A 24530-nucleotide genomic window follows, 5' to 3' on the forward strand; every position below is an offset into this window, starting at 1 on the left:
CGGTGGAGTTGAACTAAGCTGGTAAGTTCTGATAGTCGTGAAGGCGGATCTTGCCTCAGCTAACTTTAATTTTAAAATATTGAGGTGAGTGGGAGAACACCTTTAAGGAACAACAAGAAAAATTTTAAGAGAAAAAAATATTGAGAATATTAAGAGAAAAATGTCCAAAAAGTTTGCTCCCATTTTAGGGCCTATTAGAAGCAGTCTCTGCATACCCTGTTCTGTCCTTGGGAGGAAAATAATTCAGCCGGTATTTTCTTTATTTTATTGCAAAGATTTACTCCAGGCTCCTCCCAGTTGCTACACCCGAACTCCAGCTCTCTTCCTTTATGGCTTCTGTAGGCCACCCTCACTCCCACCCCCTGAGCGCATTACCTTTATGCGTAAGAACAAAACCTGAAAGAAAAAGCCCACCATGCCCGGCATGGATGGGAACCCTGCTGGCAAGCAATGTGTTTGACAGATCCGGAACACTCCCTCCTTAATTTTCTTAATTCTGCCTTGCCTTGCTGTTCCCATCACCTAGGGTCTGAGAGAAGAAAGGAAAAAAGCAAAGGGCACAGCAACAATGACTCGAGTCCTCTCCTCCCCATTATTTCCCATCCATTCCTCAAAAGCTGAGGCAGCAGCAGACCCAACGAGGAACCCCAAATGAAGCGGAAGCAGAGGACACCGCAGACGGAGACAATCTGAGGGACAGAGTCCCCTCACAGAAGCTCTTCATATGGGCTGTGGACTATGGCACAAAACATTTGCCCTTGACAAATCTAAGTGCTTGATGCGTAGCGAGGGAAATCAACATCCCCTTCACACTTGTCAGGGGACTTCATTCTCCCACCAACTTGTGCTGGTCACCTTCTCATCAACAGGAAATATTCTTTTGTCACAGCATTTCCCTAAGAATGTGTAGAGTACATGTTTTAGGACAAATGCCCAAATTTTGTTCTTGAAATCGATGTTCACAGACACCACCCAAAAATCAAAGTGAAGATGTTGGGTTGTCAGTGCAGACAAGGGCTTTATAACGACATGGATTAGACCTTGCTTTCGCTGCTTCCTAATCAGCCAGCCACAGATTCAGGAGTCAGCACATCCAAGGAGATGGGGATGGAGATCTTCCCTGCTCTACAGAGGAGAACACTGAGGCTGGGCCAGGGGAAGCAACCTGCCCAAGACCGGCCCCTAGAAAGAGGGAAGTGGATTGCCATGCAAAACCAGCCAGTCTCGTTACACAATCCCCACTCTTAACGGCTCCGCCGTGCTGCCTTCCTGAAGGGCATGATGAATTATCTTGAATATTTAGAAACTGTCTTACTTTAACAGCCAAGGTGGAGAAACAGTTCAGAAATAATTGTTTATGGCTCAACATTGGCTCTACCTCCCCAAGGCTTTCTTTGTTTCGTCTCAATTCAACTTCCAAAGCTGAAGTCCGTATAAGATGATCTTTCTTCAAAGAACTTCTAGAAAGTTCTATACTTTCCCCCACTGAAAATTTCAGGGAACTTGAGGAGGAAATTCTGAGCATCGTAAAATAAACCAAGCAGCTGAAGCAGAGAACCGGGAGAGCACTCTAATAAGCAAGTATGAAGTGGGTGTGGTGGGGCCCCAGGTGCCACTCCAGGAGCATGCTAAGTCCTATTTTTCAGCTCCAAGAGCAGGGATGCATTAGGGTTGGTGCAAATGGCAGAGAGCATTGCAGGACACCTGTGAAACAGAGTGACTTCCATCACACGGGCTGGCAGGGACTTGGGTACAACCATCCTCACAGAGAGGAGGAAAGGAAAACCAGGCCAGCCCTGGAGACCAGTAGCCGCAAAGACCCTTCCTTGTTCCTGGGAGCTTCACAAGCATTTCCCAGCTTCCCCTGCAGCTCAGTGCAGCACCTTATAACTAAGCTGTAGCCACTTCCAGGCTGTCCCTTAGGAAATCCTTTCAGCACTTTCCTCCCGAGTCTCAACATCTTGGGGACCAAAATGGTGTAGCTACAAAAGGAGGAGGCTGCCTGACCCATATGAGAATGTGTGCGAACAACAAGTAAATACATGGTATGCTAAGTCACTGGAACTTCAGGATTAATTTGTTACAGGACTATAACCTAATCTACCCTGCTGACTCACTACACTCAGTCCTGACCAGGGCAAGGCAAACTAATTACCTGCAAGGTTATTGGAAATGGAGATTCCTGAGATCCACTCCCTGAGATTCTGGCAGATTCCACAGGGCATGGGGATGCAGGAATGGGGAGGGGGACTGTGTTTAGAGCAGGCAACCCAGGGCACGGTGTGTCTGGTATAAAAGGGAATAAAAAATGTCAGGAAAAATGTCTAAAGAAGCTGCAAGATTTTTTTGACAGTTTGGATGAGGCATTGGTTAAAAAAAAAAAAAAAAAAACAAAAACAGGAGTCAAGACTTCCAGCCTGAGAGGCTGAAAAAATAACGGGAGAATAAGAGTCTAAAGGATTCATTTTAGAGGGAAAGATGAGTTTGATTTCAAGACACTGGAAGTCCAAGTGAGGTCTGTCTGTACGGTTGGAAACAGGGACCAGGCATGCAGGTGAAGGCGGGTCTGCAGGTGGGGGGCTGGGATGGGATACCTCCAGGTGTTTCTGAGCTGCTCTCCAGGAGTGAGCACATAGAAAAGGGGCAGAAGGTGATGACCTGGGTGTAAGGGGATGCTCACAGGACTCTGAGAAGGTGGAGACAAGAGCAGGCATGAGATCATTTGAAGAGTAACCAGGCCAGGAGGTATAAGCAGGAGCCAGAGGGTGGTGGGGGGTGAAGGGGGAGTGCAGAGAACACAGCTGGTTCCCTGCAGGCCACCATGGGCACAGCTCAGGCCCACCAGGCACCCCACCACCACCACCTATGATCCTCAGATGCTGTCTTTGTCCTACTCCTCCTCTCCCATGCTTTGGCCCAGGTACCTGCTCTTTCTCTTCTACTGACCTTATCAGTGCCTTTCTCACATTCCCTGCCTGCACACAGCCTCCTGCCCACATTGTCTTCTCCTTGCCTCCCGTCCCCCTGAACAAGTCTGCCTGCCTTCCCTGACCCCTTGGTGGCCCTCAATGGAGTAGGTGTCCTCCTTTGTCCCTTCTCTCCTCCACATCCCATTGCTGGTCCACTGATTCCAGAAAGCCTTCCCTCTTACCATCACCTTCATCCAGTAAAGGTCTTTGAGCCACTGAGGACTGGCCTTGTCGTGACCCCCAAGGTGACCGTGGAGCATGATGGAGACCTCATCCACTGTTCCTAGAAGCAGGTGGCCTAGCGTGTGGAACCATGGACAACTGCCAGGGGTGTCAGGCTCCTTTTCAGTTTCTCAAGCGGTTTTAGGTAACACAGGAGCCATGGATTCCACCAGAATTTTTCTTCGAGCCGCATTCGGATGTGTGAGATTCGATGCCTGAGCTGCTTTCAACTTGTTCAGCTCTGCCAGTTTCCTGTCACGAACGTGAGACGCTGGCAGACACTGCTGGTGGGCTCCAGCTGCCGCTGCTACTCATCATGCTCCTCCTTGCTCTCCAGTCTGGATTGCCCTCAGCCTCCTGCAGCACACAGGCCCAGCCATCTGGGGGGATTAGCCGGAGGCGTGAGCTGTCCAAGCCTCGGGGCACCAGCCCCTCTCAGGCCTGGGTTGCTGCCCTTGTCCATGTGCTGTCAGATGTGGGCAAGGGAGTATCAGCCAGGACCTGGGACCTGTCGGCCCCCACTGTGTCACTGTGACAGCAGCCCTGCCTCCTGATGGTCATGGTCAGTCCCCTCTGTCAAAACGCTGTGTCCTCCTCCTTCCTGCTTGGCTCTGGACCCCACAGTGCTCAGGTAGCAGCTGAAGCTTGCCATTCAGTGAGAATCTTGTTGCTGTGTCCCCTGACGGAAGCCTTCCCTTTGGGACGGTCACATCTAACCCTGTAGAGCTCACAGCCGCAGGATGGGAAATACACACTTGGGCATGATGGAAATCAGGAGCAAGACGATTCTACCCCCTGGCTCAGGGGCCTGTGTGTTCTTCTTATGGGAAACACAGAATGGCGTAAGGTCTTTCGTTCTAAGTGTGTACGGGAGCCAGAGATCCTCGCAAAGTACCGCCTGGAAGCTGGTGCTGCCGCTACGCAGGCTCTTCCAAACCTCAACCATGCAGCAACTTTGGGGTGGTGGGTCTGTGATATCACCAGTGGATCCCGTGGGCATGGGCCTGCTCCTGCATCGTTTATATGTAAAGTGGGTCCCCTGGTTTGACACACTGTTATAGCTGACCCTTTACTGGTGGGTAAGCCTCTAGAACAGTGGCCCTGGCTCTTCCCGGACAGATAAGTCACTCCTGCAGGCTCAGAGGGCTTGGGGGAATCTGTATGTTCAAGATTTTCTGGAGCATACACCCAGTCATCCCGTCCATGTGTCAGGGTCCCATTCTCTCCCGTCCGGGGCCCTGACCCAAAGCTGAACTGCTTTGTTGGAGGTTAGCTTCTTTGGAGCTCAGGATTCTGATCTTAAATCCTGGACCAGAGGGGCACCTGGCTGGCTCAGTCAGAAGAGCATGCCACTCTTGATCTTGGGGTTGTGAGTTTGAGCCCCACATTGGGGGTAGAGTTTACTTAAAAATAATAACAATAAAATGAAATCCCTTCCTTTATTAAAAAAACAAAAAACAAAAAGTCCTGGGCCAGAGCTTCAGCTCCCACGACCTTCCAGCTACAGATGAGACCTCTTTATAAAGTACCAAGGACAGCCTCTGACTGTCACACTTAGTCTTTTCTCATAGTTTTCTAGACCTTCCATAGAATCTGGCAGTTGCCAGCCAATGCCACTCTTGCTATCATCTCCTCCTTCCAGTCAGACTCCTGATACATCACGCCAGGCCCTTCCCTTCCCTGCTACCCCAGCTCACCACTGGTGGAAGGTTTCACAGCTGGACGCCCACCTTGTTTCCGAGCCTGCCTGTATTCTTCCCGCAATCAGTGATGAGAAGCTCGTGCTCAGCTGGATGCCTATGATCTAAGGCCAACGCAATACTCCATCGGATCATCCTTTCTTGTGCCACACTAGAACCAACTGCCACAAGTTAGGGTCTCTCAGAGGCTGACTCAGAGACAGAGTTTAGTGCTTAGGACCCTTAGGACAGGGAGTACCCACAGATCAGTACCTGTGAAAGGACTAGAAGAAGAGGAGGAACTGTGACAACCCCAGGGGCCTCAGCCACCCCCACTGGGGATCCTGGAGTGGAAGAGGCCCATCACAGTTGTCCTGCACTGGAAGGTGCATATAAAGAATTTGGTTGGCCTTTGTACCCTGTTCCTGGGAGTGAGCCTCTAAACCCTTGGAATTTCTCCAATTATTAGAATGTCTTTGTTATTCATGCAGGGCCCCTAGACCACACCTGATTTATGCTAATGAGGCGACTAAGGATGAGGGCCAGAAAAATCAACCCTGTGATTGGAGAGTTGGGGCCTTGAGCCACATGAATCAGTCTGACCTTTGGGGGAGTAGATGAGGCCTAGAGATTAAGTCACAAGGCCTCAACAATTGTGCCTACATAATGAACCCCTGATAAAGATGATGGCCATCGGGGCGCCTGGGTGGCTCAGTCGGTTAAGCGTCTGCCTTCGGCTCAGGTCATGATCCCGGGGTCCTGGGATCGAGCCCCGCATCGGGCTCCTTATTCTGCGGGAAGCCTGCTTCTCCCTCTCCCTCTCCCTCTGCTGTTCCCCCTGCTTGTGTTCCCTCTCTCTCTGTCTGTCAAATAAATAAATAAAATCTTTAAAAAAAAAAAAAGATGATGGCCATCAACCCCGGGGTGAGCCTCCCTAGTTGGCTCTGTGTCTTGTCACCCATGGATGTGCTGCAGAATAACATGTCCTGAGGACAAGGAAGCTTCACAGATGGGACCCTTCTAGACCTTGCCCTGATTTGCATCCCTTTTGCTGCTATCCTGAAGCTATAATACATATAGAGCTTTCCTAGGTTCTGTGAGTTGTTCTAACACATTATCAAACTGGAAGGGTTAGGGGGGACCTCCATATTTGTAGCCAACTGGTCAGAAGTCAGAGTGGCCTGGGGACCCCTGACCTTGTGGCTTATGTGGGAAAACCTGCCCTTTACCTGTGAAGTCTGGTTCGACTCCAGTTAGTTGGTGTCAGAGTCATTGCAGGCTGGGACAGCCTTTCCATCCCTGTCACCACCATCTGTGATGTGGCCCATCTCCTGGACAAGGTAGCTCTCTGCACCTGAGGCAGACCCACAGGAGCTGGGAGCTGAGCACTCTTCGCTGACAACATGCCAGCAACACAGGCAGCAGGTCCTCCCTTGAATGCGGATGTGGGTGGCACGTCGGCCCCCAGACACCCCTCCATTTATTACCCAGTTGCTCTGAATTCCAGGATGTAACCCCATAAAAGGGTTAAAAAAACAAAAGTTCATCTGAGTACATGTGAAGATCTAATTGGCCATCTAGCAAGTAGGGGGAACTTAGAGTTGCCAAAAATGGAAGGTTTTTACAGGAAGGAGGGTGGGGCAAGATGAAAAAGAAAAAAAAGAATTGTTTCAGGCAAGTCACCTTCCTCGAAGGGCAGGGGTCTTATTAGGTGGATTTGGGGATAGAGCTGGCCCATGTGACAGCTTACCTCACAGCATCTCATTGGTGATGATTAGAAAATTCCTGATTGACAGGTTAAGACTTACATTCCTGGGGGAGGTCAGAACTGTGAGGTATTTTACCCCAGTTTGTTGACCTGACCTAACTGACACCATCTTGGGCCTATGGTTTTCTTTATAACACAAGGGGAAACAGATATTTTGTACGGGGTTCCTAGAAAGTCACCAGCTTTGACTCCATTCCTGATTGTGTGACCAATAACTTTGTCCATTTCTGGCAAGCACAGTTCACCCTGTCCCGGGCAGCTTCTGTCTTTAGCCAGGGCTTACCAGGGCTTCTTCAGCATCTGCTGGCTTAGTCTCCCGTAAGTGCTGGGTGAAGATGAGATCACTCGGTTGTCAACGAGTCCCAGGTCGGGGGCAGATAATGGAGGAACATTTTATTCTTCCAAGCCCAAGCCCTGGGAGGGCTGAGCTGACCCTGAATTGCATAGATGGAATTTTAAGTACACAAAACACTGAAGCACTTGTGACAGAAATCTAGCTTTAGCTGCAGTCTTGTGCTGGCCTAGCAAGGACAATGGGAGCTGAGCAAGATGGTTGTCTGTCCATGCTTGGACCCAGGGAAACACGGCTCCTTAGGAGGCATCTATGGAGATTCCACCATGCTGAGGCAGGTGACACAGAACATGGGAGCGAGGCCTAATTTGAGCTCTGAAGTTGGTTCCTCTCAGCCTACCCAAACCCAAGAGAGGGGCTCTGACTTTCTCCACCATACCCTGCTTTATGTGTCTAGGACCCACTCTCCATCTGGGGAAAATGGAAGCAGAGATTTGACATGTAGGTTAAGTCAAATGAAGGCTGAAGAAAGACTCAGACCCGAACATGAGTTGGGAACACTGTCGAAGTGAGACCCCCATCAGAAGGCGGGGCGAAGTGTGACGGTGTTGCTCTCCTGCATGGGTGGTCTCGGGGGCTTCCTGGTTCCCGTGTGGGCCCTGATGCTGGTAGCTGGGGGATGGTGCTGGCTCCAGGGAAGCCTGGTGATCTTTGAGTGTTGACAGCGCTCCTCCACTTGGGGTCTACTAGGGACCCATGCTCTCATCTAGAACATTACAAATCTCTCTTCCTTCACCTTTCCTCTCTCTTCCCCCACACTCCCTTGGTCTGGGAAGTTTTTTTCTAGTGGAGAAACAGGGAGGAAAGCTTTATTCTCATATCATTTGCATTGCCCCAAATGTATTTCATTGCCTAAGATGCACTAGAGAACTTTCATTTTAATTTTTTATGTCACTCTAAGAACCTACTCTTTTGAAACTTAAAAGCCAAGAAGAAAGAAGATCCTAATTTCCCCATTGGTGCTGCCTCTCCTTTTCCTGTAGTGAGAAGTAGAAGTACCCTGGTGAGTGCGGGCCGGGGCAGGGTGGGGGCCACCCTGCTGACCTTACAGCCACAGGGGAGCAACCCAAGAAAACCTGGGCCCAGTCAGGGACCCCAGAGGGGGGCATAGGTGCACTTTCTTCTTTCCTCAGCTGGACACCATTGAAGCTCTTCTCTTTAATATTAAAAATCAATAATAATAAATAAAATACAAACCATTCTTTGGTGGAAGGTGCACAGCCTAAGACTAAGAGAAATTCAAATTCCAACCCTGCCCTCAACTTAACCTCAGTTAATTTGCTTTAACCTCTGTAAATCTGCGTCTTCCGCATAATGGAGGTACTAATACCTATTACCCAGAGCTGATTCAAACAGGAAATACAGAGCTGGCTCCCTTCCCCCACACATACAGGACAGGACACATGGGTTGTTCTGTCAGACCAACGATTCCCTCTTAAATTAACCACTCACCAACTGCTGCCCCATTTTACACTCGAACAATACCATCCACCCACACCATCAGCCCTCTGAGGGCAAACTCAAAGAAGAGCAGAGCTCACAAACCAAAAAATAGCTCCTGATCCTTTTCCAAACTTAAAAAAAAATTTCCAGGCTGCCTCCCCGCTCCCGCAAGTCCTCAGGCTGCGCATAATGCACTTGCTCTTAGGGCCCTGCCTCCCACTCTCCACGCTGCCAGCCCAGTCCCTGCCTCTTCCCAGGTCCTTGTTTGAGGTGATCCCATTTTCTCTAAATTGCAGCACGTGTGCATTGGGAGCAGAGAATGTGCTCCTTTGTTCCGTGCTAAGTGCGGGACACTGTGGAGAACTTCTTACATTACAGAACCCAGAGGGATCCAAAGAGAACTTTAGGGGCTTTAGGGGCTACCCAGGCAAGCAGATGTAGGTATTTGGGGGCAGGAGAAGGGCGTCTCTCAATATCTACCACCAAATATTTCCTCCAAGTTCCCTGCTAAGTAACTCCAGGACCCTTGCTGTATTATTTCCCACTTATCATCACCAGATTATGTCAAGGTAGTTGAGCAATTTATCTCTACACGTGTGGACATACTGGCACATTCATGTCAGCATCCCTTACCCACCAAACAGTGTCTGGCAAACAAAACACGTGGGTGGACTGAAGGAGCTACAGTACGACTTGCCCCAGCACACTGTACTTAGAAGTTTCACGTTATGGCTAGACAGTGGCTGAGCTCAGTTGGTAGGGATACTGGTGTTCTTCTCCAGCTGGGAGCAGCTTTAAGTGGCCCAACTTGAGAAGTGATTTTGTACTTTCGCCTTTGAAAGTAGACGGAAAGTCTCCAAGAAGAAAGGGGGGAAAGAAAAGGGAATAGCATAGCTTACTACATATGGGAGAACCACATACTCGCAAAAAGGATGTCGTCTAGGTAGTTGGAAGATCAAATTGAATAGCCCTGCCTGAGGCTTCTTTGAAGGATTAAAATTGCTCCATCTCAGGAGAATGGGGCCTGAATATTTTATTTGTCAGAGGTGTTGAGCCAGATCTCCCACCTCCAAAGTTCCATGGTTTCAACTTCCCAGGATGGATTCTTAGTGTTTGGAGAATGTATTAGTTTCCTGGGGCTGCCAGAACATAGTGCCACAAACTGAGGAGCTTAAGCAACAGAGATTTATTTTCTCACAGTTCTGGAGGCTAAAAGTCCAAGATTAAGGTGCTGGCAAATTTATTTTTTTCTGAGATCTCTCTCCTTGGTTTGTAGAGAGGTAGCGGTCTTTTCCTTATATTCACATGATCTTCTTCCACGTGTGCCTGAGTCCAAACTTCCTCTTCTTATAAGGACTCCAGTTATACTGAATTCCTGCCCACCATAGGAATTCCAAGCCAATCTTATGGCTTGTGTATTTTCAGACATATTATAATTCAACACTGATAACAGCCAGTGTTGCCATGACCACTATATGGGCCACTATATGTGTTCTTACAAGGTCCTAGCAATCAACCTGTGTCAAAAGTGAGCCCTCAGCTATCACCAGGAATCCCTATTTTAATGAACTGACAGGACCTACTGAGGACCTCACCATTACATAAATAATAACCCATTTACTTAAGAACAGAATGATTATCCAGATATACTCTACTAACATGCTCACAGTTATCAAATTTCTGCCACCTAGAAAATGATTATACCCGATTATAAAAAATCTATACATTGCACATGGTCAAAGTTTAGATCCACTCAGCATCTTCTTAAACCAACTAAACACAGATAACTTAATCTGTCTCACAAGATATTATCCAATTGGTCAATACACATATGAAAAGGTGGTCAGTCTCATTAATCATCAGATAAATACAGATTAAAAATCCAATAACAAAGTACTGCATATTTACCAAATTGTTTAAAATTTTAAAAGGTAACAATACCAAGTGAACAGATGTAGAACCACTGAGATTCTCCTATATGACTGGTGGGAGCATATATTGGTACAACCACTACAGAAAACTGTTAATGTCTCCTACACTGCACAGACCCATACACTATGACCTAGGAATCCATTCCTAGATACATACCTGGCAGAATCACATCATGTGTCCACCAAAACAGATGTATTATAATATTCACAGTAGCACTATTCACAATTTCCAAGAACTAGAAATAACCCAGTGTCCAGCAATATTACAATAAATACATAACTTGAGCATACTCATACAATGGAATACTATATACAATGAGAATGTAAGAGCTTCTACTATATTCAATAACACAGATAAATCTGTCATGTAGACTGTAATTTGAAAGATGCAACACACAGAAGATTATATATTGTATTATTCTATTTATGTAAAGTATAAATTTAGGCAAAACTAACATAGTTTACTGTAAGGTTTAAGAACTAGGAAGAGGCTAAAGTCATGTTTTATTTCTGGAATTGGGTGATAGTTAGACAGATGTGTTCACTTTATGAAAATACACCAAGACAATCTTATGGTTTGTGTACTCTTTCAGACATATTATAATTCAATGAAATTTTTATCACACCACCCTCAAAAAAAAAGGATCGAAACAGTTTGAAATAAGGCTTTATAGTGGGTGTTAAATCCACCTGATGAGAAAACAATTAAAATAATGATTCCAAAGGAAGATAGATTTAAAAGACAATGAGAATCTTGCTTTGATGACTAAACAATAGAAAATTACAAGTTTTTTCTTTGGTTCAGAATCTGTACATGCATGGACTGATTAAAGGAAGAGGGTGTGTGTGTGTGTGTATGTGTGTGTGCACGTGTGTGTATGTTGTTTAGTTATTGACTCAATGAACTCAATGGTTGTGAATAACCAAAAGGAGTCCTGCTCCATTCTCAGCTGGGATCAATATTCTAAAAGGACTGGGGTCAACCCTGTTTGTCAGGGCTGCTTGGACCCCACTGAAGAGCAGAGATTGAGGATGGGGTCTCTCCTAAGATTCTCCCTAATGTTTAGAAAACAACTACAACCAACATCAATTTCCGTAAGAGGACCAAGTTGTTTTTCTGAAATCAAAAGGAGTCACTGATGAGCTTTTTCTTTCTGCTATTTGATCTGAGCTGGCTTTGTCATGGAGACACACATGGGCCCAAGCACAGCTGCTCCCCTCTGTAACATCAGCTGACACGTGCAAACAGCTGTTGGAGAAGCACACCTCCTTTCACTTTGTTAGACTGAGCTCTTGGTTTAGCCCAACTGTTGAATCCAGGTGATATTCCCTAGTTGGCAAATGTAATGGTTAATTTTATGTCTCAACTTGAATAGGCCACGGAGTACCTAGATATTTGGGTAAGCATTTCTGGTGTGTCTGTGAGGGTGTTTCTGGGTGAGGTGAACCTTTGACTGAGTAAAGCAGACTGTCCTACGAAAGGGTGAGTGGGCCTCATCTAATCAGTTGAAGGCCTGAATAGAATAAAAAGCTGAGTAATAATTTTTTCCCTTCTTTCCTTCCTTCCTTCCTTCCTTCCTTCCTTCCTTCCTTCCTTCCATCATTTTCTCTCTCTCTCTCCTCTCTCTCTACTCCCCCCCCCCCCCCACCCACCTGAATGTCCTCAAGCTGAGACATCATTCTTCCTCTGTCTTTAGACTCCAACTCAGACTAGAACAATCACTATTGGCTCTCCTGCTTCTTCTGGACCCTTTGCCTTTCCTTGTAGTTCTCCAGCTTGCCAACTGCAGATCTTGGGCTTCTCAGCCTCCTTAAAAACATGAGCCAATTCCATCTAAGAATATATATATTCAACATATATCAATATACTTATGCTGTTTCTCTGGAGAACCCAGACTAATACAGATTTTGGTAACAAGAGTGGTTCAGGAGGAACAGAATTTTAAGGATGCATTTCTAAATTGGTTCTGGGGTTTCTGGAAATGGCTCTCTAAACTAATTAGATTTTGGGGCGCCTGGGTGGCTCAGTTGGTTAAGCAACTGCCTTCGCCTCAGGTCGTGTTCCTGGAGTCCCAGGATCGAGTCCCACATCGGGCTCCCTGCTCGGCGGGAGTCTGCTTCTCCCTCTGACCCTCCCCCCTCTCGTGTGCTCTCTCTGTCTCTCATTCTCTCTCTCAAATAAATAAAATCTTTAAAAAAAAAAATAAACTAATTAGATTTTAAAATGCTATTGACTATTTCCAATAGTAAAGAGAGCAGTGCTAGTCATACATAAAATATCTCCACTCTATACTTCTTGTCAACCATTTATAAGAAACAAGGATCTGGATGATAGTGTACATTATTTTCAAACCTTTCTGGAAACCTAGCAAAGATAATGAGGTTGGCTGGTTGCTCCCATTGTTGCTGGACAGAGTAGCAAAAGAAAGGGATGAGCTCAGGGATTCTAATTCCAAGGTCGAGCACGATATAAAAATGACCAGAAACCTCCAGTGTGTGCCCTCAAGGAAACTCTTATCTCCTGCACTGCAGGGCTGAGATTGCCTGAAATTGAATGCAGCATCTCATCTTGTGATTGGCTAAATCACAGCTCAAGCTGAACCCCCAGACACACGGGTGTCTACTATCTAGAAAGCAAAGAGGACAGCTGGATAGAAAGCTTCCATACCCTCAAAGAATACATAAATAACCATGAACAGAATGTTGGTAGAAACATCGGATGAAGATGAGAAACATGCTAGTGGACACTGAAGGAAAGGCAATCTTTTATAAATGACAAAGAGAGGTGCCTGGGTGGCTCAGTTAAGCATCTGCCTTCAGTTCAGGTCGTGATCCCAGGCTCCTGGGATCAATCGAGCCCCGCATCAGGCTCCCTGCTCAGCAGGGATTCGGCTTCTCCCTCTCCCTCTGCCCCTCTCCCCTGGCTCTGTCTCGTGTGTGTGCTCTCTCTCTTTCTCTCAAATAAATAAATAAAATCTTAAAAAAAGAAAGTGACAAAGAATTTGGTTCAGGTTCTAGTGTGTTATGGAAGGTAGAACTTGTGACAGATAAAACCAAGTATTTAGCTCAGGATATTTCTAGGTGAAGTGTTGAAGGAGCAACTTGGTTCCTCCTGACAGCTTATAGTAAAATGCAAGAGGGGAGGAATGAGAAGCAATTTTTAAGCAAAAAGAAGCCAGAACTTAGATTTCAAAAATCCTCAGCCTGTCCACATTGCAAAAAATGAGGAAGCATGTTTGGAAGAGAACCCCAAGGCTGTATCAGGGCTAATACTCAAAATAGATTATGGGATTATGTGAGCAGAGACACTGCCAATTTGAGCTGAAGGGGACAGGGATGGACAAAATGAAGAAAGGCTCTTGGACTTCTTTCATCTTAAGGGATGTGGCCATGGAGCTAGTCAGCTGGGTATATATGCTGTTCTTCAAGACAAGGGAAGACTCTGAGGGCAATTCAGAGATAATTAGGGCTTCCTCCTCAGTTTCAGGCAGGTTGGGAGGGGGACATTGCCTTGGTTTCAGATCTCAGTCACCCAGACTCTTGGGGGAGGAGCCTTGGGGATGGCGCCATCTGGAGCTTTGGGGACAGGACCTCCACCCAAAGTTGTGGAGGTAGGACTCCTGCCCCAGGGGGCCTGGAAGGCAGCATCAAACCAAAGAGGGTTATTCTTGAGCCTTAAGATCTAGTGGGATTCTCCTGGCTACATTTTGTACTTGCTTGGAGACCATCACCCTTCCTTCTTCCCTGTTTCTCCCTTTGGGAATGGGAAAGTCTACTCTATGCCTGCCCCATCATTGTATTTTGGAAGCATGTAACTTGTCTGGTCTTAAGGTTTACAGCTGGAAAGGAATTTTACCTCAGGATAAATTATATCTCATCTCAAGTCTTACCCATGGTTCATTTACATGATATTTAGATGAGACTTTGGACTTCCACACTTCAGAGTTGATGCTGCAATAATTTAAGGCTTTTGAACCTGTTGGGATAGAACGACTGTATTTTGCATGTGAGAACATCATAAATCTGGAGGCATCAGGGAGGAATGTTATAGATTGAATGTTTGTTTCTCTCTAAAATTGGTATGTTGGAAGTCTTAACTCCCAATGTAAGGGTATTTGAAGGTGGGGTCTTTGGGAGATAATTAGGTTTAAATGAAGTCATGACAGTGGGGACCCCATGACAGGGGTAGTGTCCTTACAAGAAGAGGAAGAGAGACCAGAGTTTCTCTCTCTCTCTCTCTCTGCTATGTGAGGACACAGTGAGAAGACTGTTCTATTGTTTAAGCCACCCAGTTTATATGGTATCTTGCTATAGTAGCTCCAATTGACTAATACAGTGTAAAAGCAATAAGATGTTCATAAGCCATTTAAGCAATTTTCTTCCCATCTCATTGGTCTCTTTATGTAACAATTGGCTTGCATTTCCTTGAGGGACTGTGTGATAGCTGGCCTCTAGGCCAGCGGCACACTTATGCATATGCACTATAACTCATGCATTGATTGTGTGATTCAAATAAGCTCAAGTTTAAGAGGTGAAGCCATTTACATTCCCAGCATAGATTTTTTTTTTTAATTTGGTTGAAACTTCAGGGTACTTCTTATTTTGTGAAATTAGAAATCTGTCTTTCTGAGAAAGCCAAATACAATAGAGAGCCTAATAGGGAGCTCTGGGGCATCTGTTACTGTTGAAAATCTATTTCAATAATTTTTTAGTATTGGCTTAATTATTTAAATAACTAGGGTGTGCTAAAAGCAAAATCTGTTTGGGGTGGGTATGTTTTTTAATGTTGGAAATGAAATGAGTCAACCAAATGCCATATTGATCTTTGCTGAAATAGCAAAGCCTTTAGGGAGTTAAGTGCAACTTTGTAATATCTCCAAGGCAAAAATCACAGTGTGATGGATCAAACTGTGTCCCCTACAGTGCATTACCAGAAAAAGAGATAAGCACCCATTTTTTTTTTCCATGTAGTTTGTGAAAAGAAAATATCTGCAGCAATGAGTGTCCTTTCTTTTGGTTTTGGTCAGCTTCCATAATCATGAGAATCTTTTTGTTGTTGTTGTTCATAATCATAAGAATCTTAATCGTCGGGGTGCCCTCTCTCTCTTTTTTTTTTTTTTAAAGATTTTGTTTATTTATTTGAGAGAGAGAATGAGAGAGAGAGAGAGCACATGAGAGGCGGGAGGGTCAGAGGGAGAAGCAGACCCCCTGCTGAGCAAGGAGCCCGATATGGGACTCGATCCCGGGACTCCAGGATCATGACCTGAGCCGAAGGCAGTCGCTTAACCAACTGAGCCACCCAGGCGCCCAGTGTTCCCTCTCTCTCTGTGTCTCTCTCTGTCAAATAAATAAATAAAATCTTAAAAAAAAAAAAAAATCTTAATCGTCTCTGGGTCTTCAAAGAAAAGACCACCAGTGCTAAGTATGCAAGACATCTATCAGTTTGTGTTTCAAGTTTCAAGATCCTTATTTAACAATACCTGAAGGCTGTCAGCTTCCCAGAAGAGCATATCAAAATGATAACAAATGAAGCATGGCAGGAAAGCCTGGCGGCGGGGTGGGGGGGGGGGGTGCGGTGCGGAGGAATTTGTGGAGAAAGGGGAGACAAAAGTGAAGTGGTCTGTCTCTCGGAGTCAAGTTATCAAAGTGTAGGAGACAATGATGGAAGTACCTAGGTCAGCTTTACAATCACTAAAATCTTTTAATTCATTTCACAATAATAATTGAGACCTATCAAGTATCAGGCACTGTTATGGGCTCTGAAGAAACCATGGGAAGACAAAAGGATCTGGCAAAAGGCAAACAGAGTAGTAATTTCCATTCACATGAGTCAAGTATTTTTTTAGTTTCAATGTGATTTGCAACATTAAAAAAAAAAATCCATGCCCAAAACTCATTCTGCAATGATCATATTCATATACATTCATTCAAAAAATATTTTGAGTGCCAACTCTATTTAGGGATTTGGAGTGTTTTTAAAAAATAAAAACTCGTTACTTAACATCCAGATGCTCTAAAATTAAGTTTCTGAAATATACTATGGCCTTTTTAATGTATTCTTTAAGAAAAAAAAAAAAAGCACTTTCATTTTTGTCATGGTTTCTATCAGTGATCGTATTACCATGACCGCTTGGCCAATGGTGTTTCAGATTTATTTGTTCCTTGATAATTTTCAGAAGATATAACCAATTTCGATGACATTTGTTGCACTATCAAATCATGTTAGGATTTGTATTCTCATCCCTTCCTATTGAAATAAATTATAATTTAGCAGATGGCACCATTTTTGGATGGACAAATCTCTTACACAGAGACAGTACTTTCACCCATATGTTTTTAAAAGTGTATTTATTTCCTGACTTGACTATTTTTCAATGGAGTCCAATATTTGGTTGTTTTTCATTACTTGTAATGGCTATTAGATATTTTAGTATTTATATAGTTTCAATGATTAAAGTGTCTAGTTCATAGAAACATCAGTTCCTTCCTTAAAGCTAGACTGAATTCCTATATCATAGTCTTTTGTTTTAAGCAGTTGGAGATATAATTCATGTTTTAAACAGGACATGTTTGTACTGTAAAGTTACATAAATTAGACATATGTGTACATCTGTGAAACCATCACCACATCAAGATAATGAGCGTATTCATCCAAAAAGTTTCCTGGCATTCTTTTGCAGTTCCTCCCTCCTGTCCCTTTCCAACTCTTTCTCCTCCCCATTCCTGTCTTCAGACAACCACCAATCTGCTTTCTGTCACTACAAATTAGATTGCATTTTCTAGAAAGTTATATAAATTGAATCTTAGATTATATACTCTATTTCTTCTAGCTTCTTTCATGCAAAATAATAACCATAAGATTTATCCACATTGTTGTGTATATCAATAGCTAATTCCTTCTTATTAACATGACTAGTATTCTACTGCATAAATGTACCGGCTTGTTTATCCACTCACCTGGTAATGGATATTTGGATTGTTTCCAATTTGGGACTATTACAAATAAAGTTACTATGAACATTTGTGTACAAGTGTTTGTATGGACGTATGATTTTATTCATCTTGGGTAAATACCTAAATGTATATATGTTTAACTTTTGAAAAAAATTTGCCAAACCATTTTTTTTTAAATGACTGTGTCACTTTACACTCCCATGGTAAGTGTATAAGAGTTCTGGTTGTTTCACATCCTTATCAACACTTATTATGGTAAATTTTGAAAATTTAAAAGCATTTTCACAGGTGTATGTGGTACTTTCTTGTATTAATTTATATTTCTATAATGACTCATATGATGTTGAACATTTCATGTGCTTAATCACCATCCATGTATCTTTGGTGAATTGTTTGTTCAAATCTTTTGCCCATTTTTTATTGAGTTTTAATTTTCTTCTTATTGAGTTCTGAGAGTCCTTTATTTATGATGGATACAAGTTCTTTATCAGATATATGATATGCACATATTTCATATTTTCTCTCAGTCTATGGCTTGTCTTTTCATTCTCGTAACACTGTTTTCCTAAGAGTCAAAGTTTTTAATTTTGATGAAGTGTAATTTAGAAGTTTTTTCCTTTTATGGGTCATACTCTTCGTGTTGTTTATAAGAAACATCGCCTTATCCAAAATAACATATTCTCCTCTGTTTTCTTTTATAGTTTTAGGTTTCACATTTAAGTCTACAGTCCACTTGGACTTAACTTTGGAATATGGTGTGACCTATAGCTCAAAATTCATAGTTTTGCATATGAATTGTTCATATTATTCCATCTTTATTTGTTAAAAACACCATCATTTATCCACTGAATTGTCTTTGCATTTTTGCCAAAAATTAATTGACCGTATGTGTGTGAATTTCTTCCTGGACTTTCTATTCTATTCCATTGATTTATTTGTCCATCTTGACAACAATACCAGTGTCTTGATTACTATAGCTTCATAAGAAGACTTGAAGTCAGATAGTAAAAGTTCTCCCACTTTGTTCTTTTTTTTTAAGTTAATTTAGCTGTTCTAAATTCTTTGCATTTCCATATGAATTTTAGAATTAGCTTGTCAATTTCTACAAAAAAAAGTCTGATAAGATTTGTTTAGAATTGCATTGAAGCTATAAGTCAATTTGGGGGGAACGGACATCTTAACGATTTTGAGTCTTCCAATTCATGAACATAATATAGCTCCCTATCTATTTAAATCATCTTTAATCACTCTCAGTATGTTTTGTAGTTTCCAAGTCTAGCATATTTTTTTTTTTTTTTAAAGATTTTATTTATTTATTTGAGACAGAGAGAGCACATGAGAGGGGGGAGGGTCAGAGGGAGAAGCAGGCTCCCTGCTGAGCAGGGAGCCCAATGCGGGACTCGATCCCGGGACTCCAGGATCATGACCTGAGCCGAAAGCAGTCGCTTAACCAACTGAGCCACCCAGGCGCCCTCTAGCATATTTTTGTAAGATTTACCCTTAAGTTTCACATATTCTATACTACAATAAATTGTGCTATTTTTAAGATTTCAATTTCTGATTTTTGTTGTTGCTAATATACAGAAATACAATTGATAATTTCATATTGATTTTATTTAGTGCAACATGGTTAAACTCATGTACTAATCTAGAAGTTTTTTGTTGACTTGGTAGTATTTTCTGCATAGACAATTACATTGTTAGCTAATGGTAACTGTTGTAATTCTTAATTTATGACTTATATACCATTTGTTTGTTTTTCTTGCCTTATTTTTTTAAAGATTTTATTTATTTGAGGGGGGGAGGGGCAGAGGGAGAGGGAGAGAGAGAATCCACAAGCAGACTCCCCACTGAGCATGGAGCTGGATGCCAACCCTGAGATCGTGACCTGAGCTGAAACCAGGAGTTGACTGCTTAACCAACTGAGCCACCCAGGTGCCCCTTTTCCTTGCCTTATTGACTTATGAGACTTTTCAGGATAATGTTTAATAGAAGTGGTGAAAGCAGACATTCTTGACTTATTCCTGCTAGAGGGAAATCATGAGTCTTTAACAAGTATGTTAAATAGACAGGTTTTGTTTGTTTGGTTGGTTGGTTGGTTGGTTGGTTGGTGTTCATGAATACCTTTTATGAGATTGACAAAGTTCCCTTCTATTCTCTGGCTGAGAGTTTTTGTCAGGAGTAGATTTTGGAGTTTACTGATTACCTTTTTTAAACTTATTAAACATTTAAACTTATTAAACTTATTAAAATGATCATAGAGTTTTCTTTTTTTAGTCTGTAAACATGGCAGAGATTACATTGATTGGTTTTTTTAATATTAGACCAGCCCTGCATTCCTGAAATAAACCACACTTGGTCACAATGTATTATCCTTTTAATGTATTTGTTGAAATTGATCTGCAAAGGATTATTGCATCTGTGTTCCCAAGAAATATTGGTCTTCAGTTTTCCTGTCTTGTCATTTTTTTTTTTTTTTGGTCTAGGTTTTGGTATCAGATTAATGCTGGTTTTATAGAATTAGTTAAGAAGTATTCCCTCTTTTTCAATTTTCTGCAAGAGTGTATATAGAATTGATAATATTTATTTCTCAAATATTTGGCAGAATTCACCAGTGAATGTTTCTGGCCTGGAGTTTTCTTTGTAGAAAGCTTTTAAACTATCTGTTCTATTTCTTTAATAAACAAAATGCTTATTTTTCTTTGTAAGCTATGTTAGTATGTGTCTTTCAAGAAATATGTCCATTTCATCTATGTTGTCAAATATTTTTGACATAAAATTATTTGTGATATTTCTTTATGAGGCTTTTTATATATATAAGATTTGTAAAAACTTAACATTGGTAATTTGTGTTTTTTCTCCCCTGCCCCTACACTACCCTGATTGTTCTGGCTAGGAGTTTATCAAAGAACTAGCTTTTGGTTTTATTAATTCTCTCTCTCTCTCTCTCTCTCTATTTTTAAGTTTTTTATTTTAATGATTTCTGCTCTGATCTTTATTATTTCCTTCTGCCTCATTTGGATTTAATTTGCTCTTCTTTTTTCTACATTCTTAAAATAGAGGCTGAGCTCATTGTTTTAAGACCTTTCTTTTTTTCTAATGCAAGTATTTTAGTGCTATGAATTTTCCTCTAAGTACTGCTTTAACTGCATTCCATAAATTTTAATGTTTTGTTTCCTCTGTCATTCAGATCAAAACACTTTCTTTTTTTTTTAAGATTTATTTATTTATTTGACAGAGAGAGACACAGCGAGAGAGGGAACACAAGCAGGGGGAGTGGGAGAGGGAGAAGAAGGCTGCCCACAGAGCAGGGAGCCCAATGCAGGGCTCGATCCCAGGACCCTGGGATCATGACCTGAGCCAAAGGCAGACGCTTAATGACTGAGCCACCCAGGTGCCCCTGATCAAAATACTTTCTAATTTCCCTTTTGATATCTTTTTGACCAAAGGATTATTTAGGAATATATTGTTTAGTTTCCAAGTATTTCTAAATAATCCTTTACTTGAATTATTCGTCCTTCCAAGTATTTGGAAACTAAACAATACCGATATCTTTCTTGTTTTGATTTCTAATTTAATTTCATGTTGGTGAGAGAACATACTTTGGATGACATGAATCCTTTTAAATTTTTTGGGACTTGTTTTATGGGGCTCCGAAAATGGTCTATCTTAGTGTGTATTCTGTCTGTACTTGAAAAGTATGTATTCTCCTGTCATTGAGTAAATGTTCTATAATTGTTAGTAAGATAAAGTTGGTTTATAGTGTTGTTCAAGAATTCTATAACCTTACAGGTTTTCTGTCTACTTTTACTGATTATTGAGTGAAGGACTGTAGACATTTTTTTTTTAATTCCTTGCTGTTCTATCAGATTTTGCTTCAAGTGTTTCTGAAGCTTTGGGGTGTGTGTGTGTGTGTGTGTGTGTGTGTGCCTAAATGTTTAGAACTGGTTATATTATCTTGATGAATTGACACTTTTATTATGAATTTACCCTCTTTATCCACAGCAATAATTCTTTTTTTCTGAAAATCTACTTTGATATTAATGTAGCTACTACAGGTTATTTTTGTTTTTTGTTTTGGGGGGGTTGGACTATTGTTAACATGGTATATCTTTTGTCATTCTTTTAACCTATTTGTGTCTTTACTTTCAAAGTTTATTGTAGGCAGGATAAAGTTAGATTTTGGGTTTTTTTTAATCCAGTCTGACAGTTTCTTATTTTTAATTGTGGTGTTTTGGTCATTAGCAATTATATAGTTAATTACCAGTATGGTTACTATTTTACTATTTCCTCATAATCTTACATGTTCGTTATTACTTTTTTCTTCTTTTGCCACCTTTTTTGGAAGAACTGAGTATTTTCATGATCTCATTTTATTTTTCTTGTGGGCTGATTACATAAAACTATTTTTTTTCTGAGATTTTAGTGGTTGAATTATGGTTTGTAACATGCATCTTGATCTTATCACAGTCTACCTTCAAGTGATGTCATACTATTTCATACATTTGCTTCCATTTCTCCCCTCCCAGCTGTTCTGCTACTATTATCATATATTTTTATATGTATGTTTTAGACCCCCAAATATGTTTATTTTTGTTTTAAATAGTCAATTATTTTCTTAAGAAATTTAAATAAGGGGGTCTCTGGATGGCTCAGTCAGTTAGGCATCTTACTCTTGATTTTGGTTTGGGTCATGATCTTGGGGTTGTGAGAGCTAGCCTTGGGTCGTACTCCATGCTGGATGTGCAGCCTGCTTGGGATTCTCTCTCTCCCTCTGCCCCTCCCCCACTTGCATTCTCTCTCTCTCTCTCTCTCTCTCCCTCTCTAAAGAGAGATTTAAATAAAAAGAGAGAAGTATTGTTATTTACTCATACAATTACTATTTCCAGCACTCTTCATTCCATTGTGTAGGTCCAGGATTCCATCTGGGTAATTCTCCTTCTGTTTAAAGGATTTGCTTTAATATTTCTTGTAGTATAGATTTGTTGACAATAAATGCTTTCAGTTTTTGTATAACTGAAAGTCCTTATTGTACTTTCGTATTTTAAGGATATTTTTATTGGTAATGAATTTTAGGTTGACAGGGTTTTTTGTTAATTTCAGTACACTATCTTCTAGCTTGCAGTGTTCTGACAAGAAAACTGCTGCTCTTTAATTTTACCCTCAGAATATAATGTATCTTTTTTCTCTGACAGCTTTTAAGATTTTCTGTTTCACTGGTTTTAGGCAATATGCTTATAATGTGCCATATGCCGCATTCTTCATGTTTTTTATGCTTGCAGTTTGATGAACCTCTTAGATCTGGGCTTATAGTTTATATTAAATTTGGAGAAATTTTGGTCATTCAAGTATTTTACATGCCCTCTCTCCTTTGGAGACTCCAATTATATGTATACAGTTTACATTTAAACAACACAGGTTTGAACAGCATGGGTTCATTTATACATGGATTTTTTTTTTTTATAAACACAGTACAATACTGTAAATGTATTTTCTCTTCCTTATGATTTTCTTAATAACATTTTCGTTTCTCTAGCTTACTTTATCATAAGAACACAGTATATAATACATATAAGATACAAAATATGTATTAGGCTTTCAGTCAAAAGTAGGCTATTAGTAGTTAAATTTGGGGGGAGTCAAAAGTTATACAAAAATTTTTAACTTCATGGGGGGGGACCTCAATCCCCATCTTGTTCAAGGGTCACCTGTATTTGCTTGAAGTTGTCCCAGAGTTCAACGATGTTCTCTTCACTTCTTTTCTCTCTAATTTTATTTTGGATAGTTTCAATTGCTTTGTTCAAGTTCACTAATTCTTCTGCAATGTCAAAACCGATATTAATCCTATCCAGTGTATTCTCCATTTCAGACATTGTGTTTTCAACTTTTGAAGTTCAACTTGGGTCTTTTTTTCTCTTCCATATTTCTACATAACACATAAAATTTTTCTTCTAGCTTTTTGAATACATGAAATGTAGTTGTCATAACTTTTAATGTCTTTGTTTACTAATTTTATTACTGTGTCAGTTATGGGTTAGTTTCTAATGATTGGTTTTTCTTCTCATTGTGGATTGTATTTACCTGTCCCTTTGCATGCCCAGTGATTTTTGTTTGGATGCCAGACATTTTGGATTTTATCTATTGGGTGCTAGATATTTTTATATTACTATACATTTTCTTGAGCTTTTGTTCAGTGATGCAGTAATATAAGTTACTTGAAAACAGTCTAAATCTTTTAAATCTTACTTTTATGATTTGTTAGGAAGGACCAGAGCAGCATTCAATCCAGGTTTAATTTTTCCCTAGTCCTGAGACAATATGCTTTTCAGATAATTCTCCATCTGTTTTTTGGGAACAACCATTATTTTGACTCTGTGTGAACACTGGGCATGATTTCCTCTAGTCCTTTTGGGTGTTTCTTGTCCCAGTCTCAGTTTCCTCAAACATATTCACTGATTAGTACTTGACTGAATACAACAGATCTCGAGAGGTCTCCCTGGATATAGCTTTCTCCTCTCAGGTGCTCTGCCTTGTGAAATCTAACAACCTAGGCTTCCCTAGCCTTACAGTTCTGTCTTCTCATCTCAAGGAGATCATTATAGCCTGCTTGAGCTCCCCCTCCCTGCACTACAGACCAGGAACTTTTCCATACAACAAGCTGGGGCAATCACAGGGCTCCTTTCCTTTGTTACCCAATTTTCTGGGATCATAGCCCTTCACCATCTGATACTCTATGTGTTCAGTGTCTGTTTTTGTCTGATTTTATGGTTATTTCAAGCTGGGGGATAAACTCCGTCCCTGTTACTCCACTTTGACTAAAAGCAGAAGTCTCTCTGTCTTCTTTTGAATCTTTTCTAGAACACATTGCTTCAGAGGTCATTTTTGAAATTCTAAATGAATATAACACATGATTAACAAATATAAAGTTTAAGATATTAGTACACATTCAGAATCCATAAATATGCTTTCTAAAATTCTCTTCCCTTTAGTGTTACCAGGTATATGTTTCAAATTCTGCAGCATTGTTTTGTTCATAGTGCTGACTGATTACTTTCTTCATAAAAGAGTAAGCTATGTTGGACTGAAAAAGTGTAGGGGATATTTTTCACATTTTTTTTGTTAACAAATGCCATGATTAAGAAGTTGAATTTGCCTTAAGTTCAAACACAAAGAAACAATACCTCCCTGAGTTAGAAATACTTTTAATTCTCT

Source organism: Neomonachus schauinslandi, chromosome 13, assembly GCF_002201575.2.
Source record: "Neomonachus schauinslandi chromosome 13, ASM220157v2, whole genome shotgun sequence".
In the NCBI taxonomy this organism is placed as follows: domain Eukaryota; kingdom Metazoa; phylum Chordata; class Mammalia; order Carnivora; family Phocidae; genus Neomonachus; species Neomonachus schauinslandi.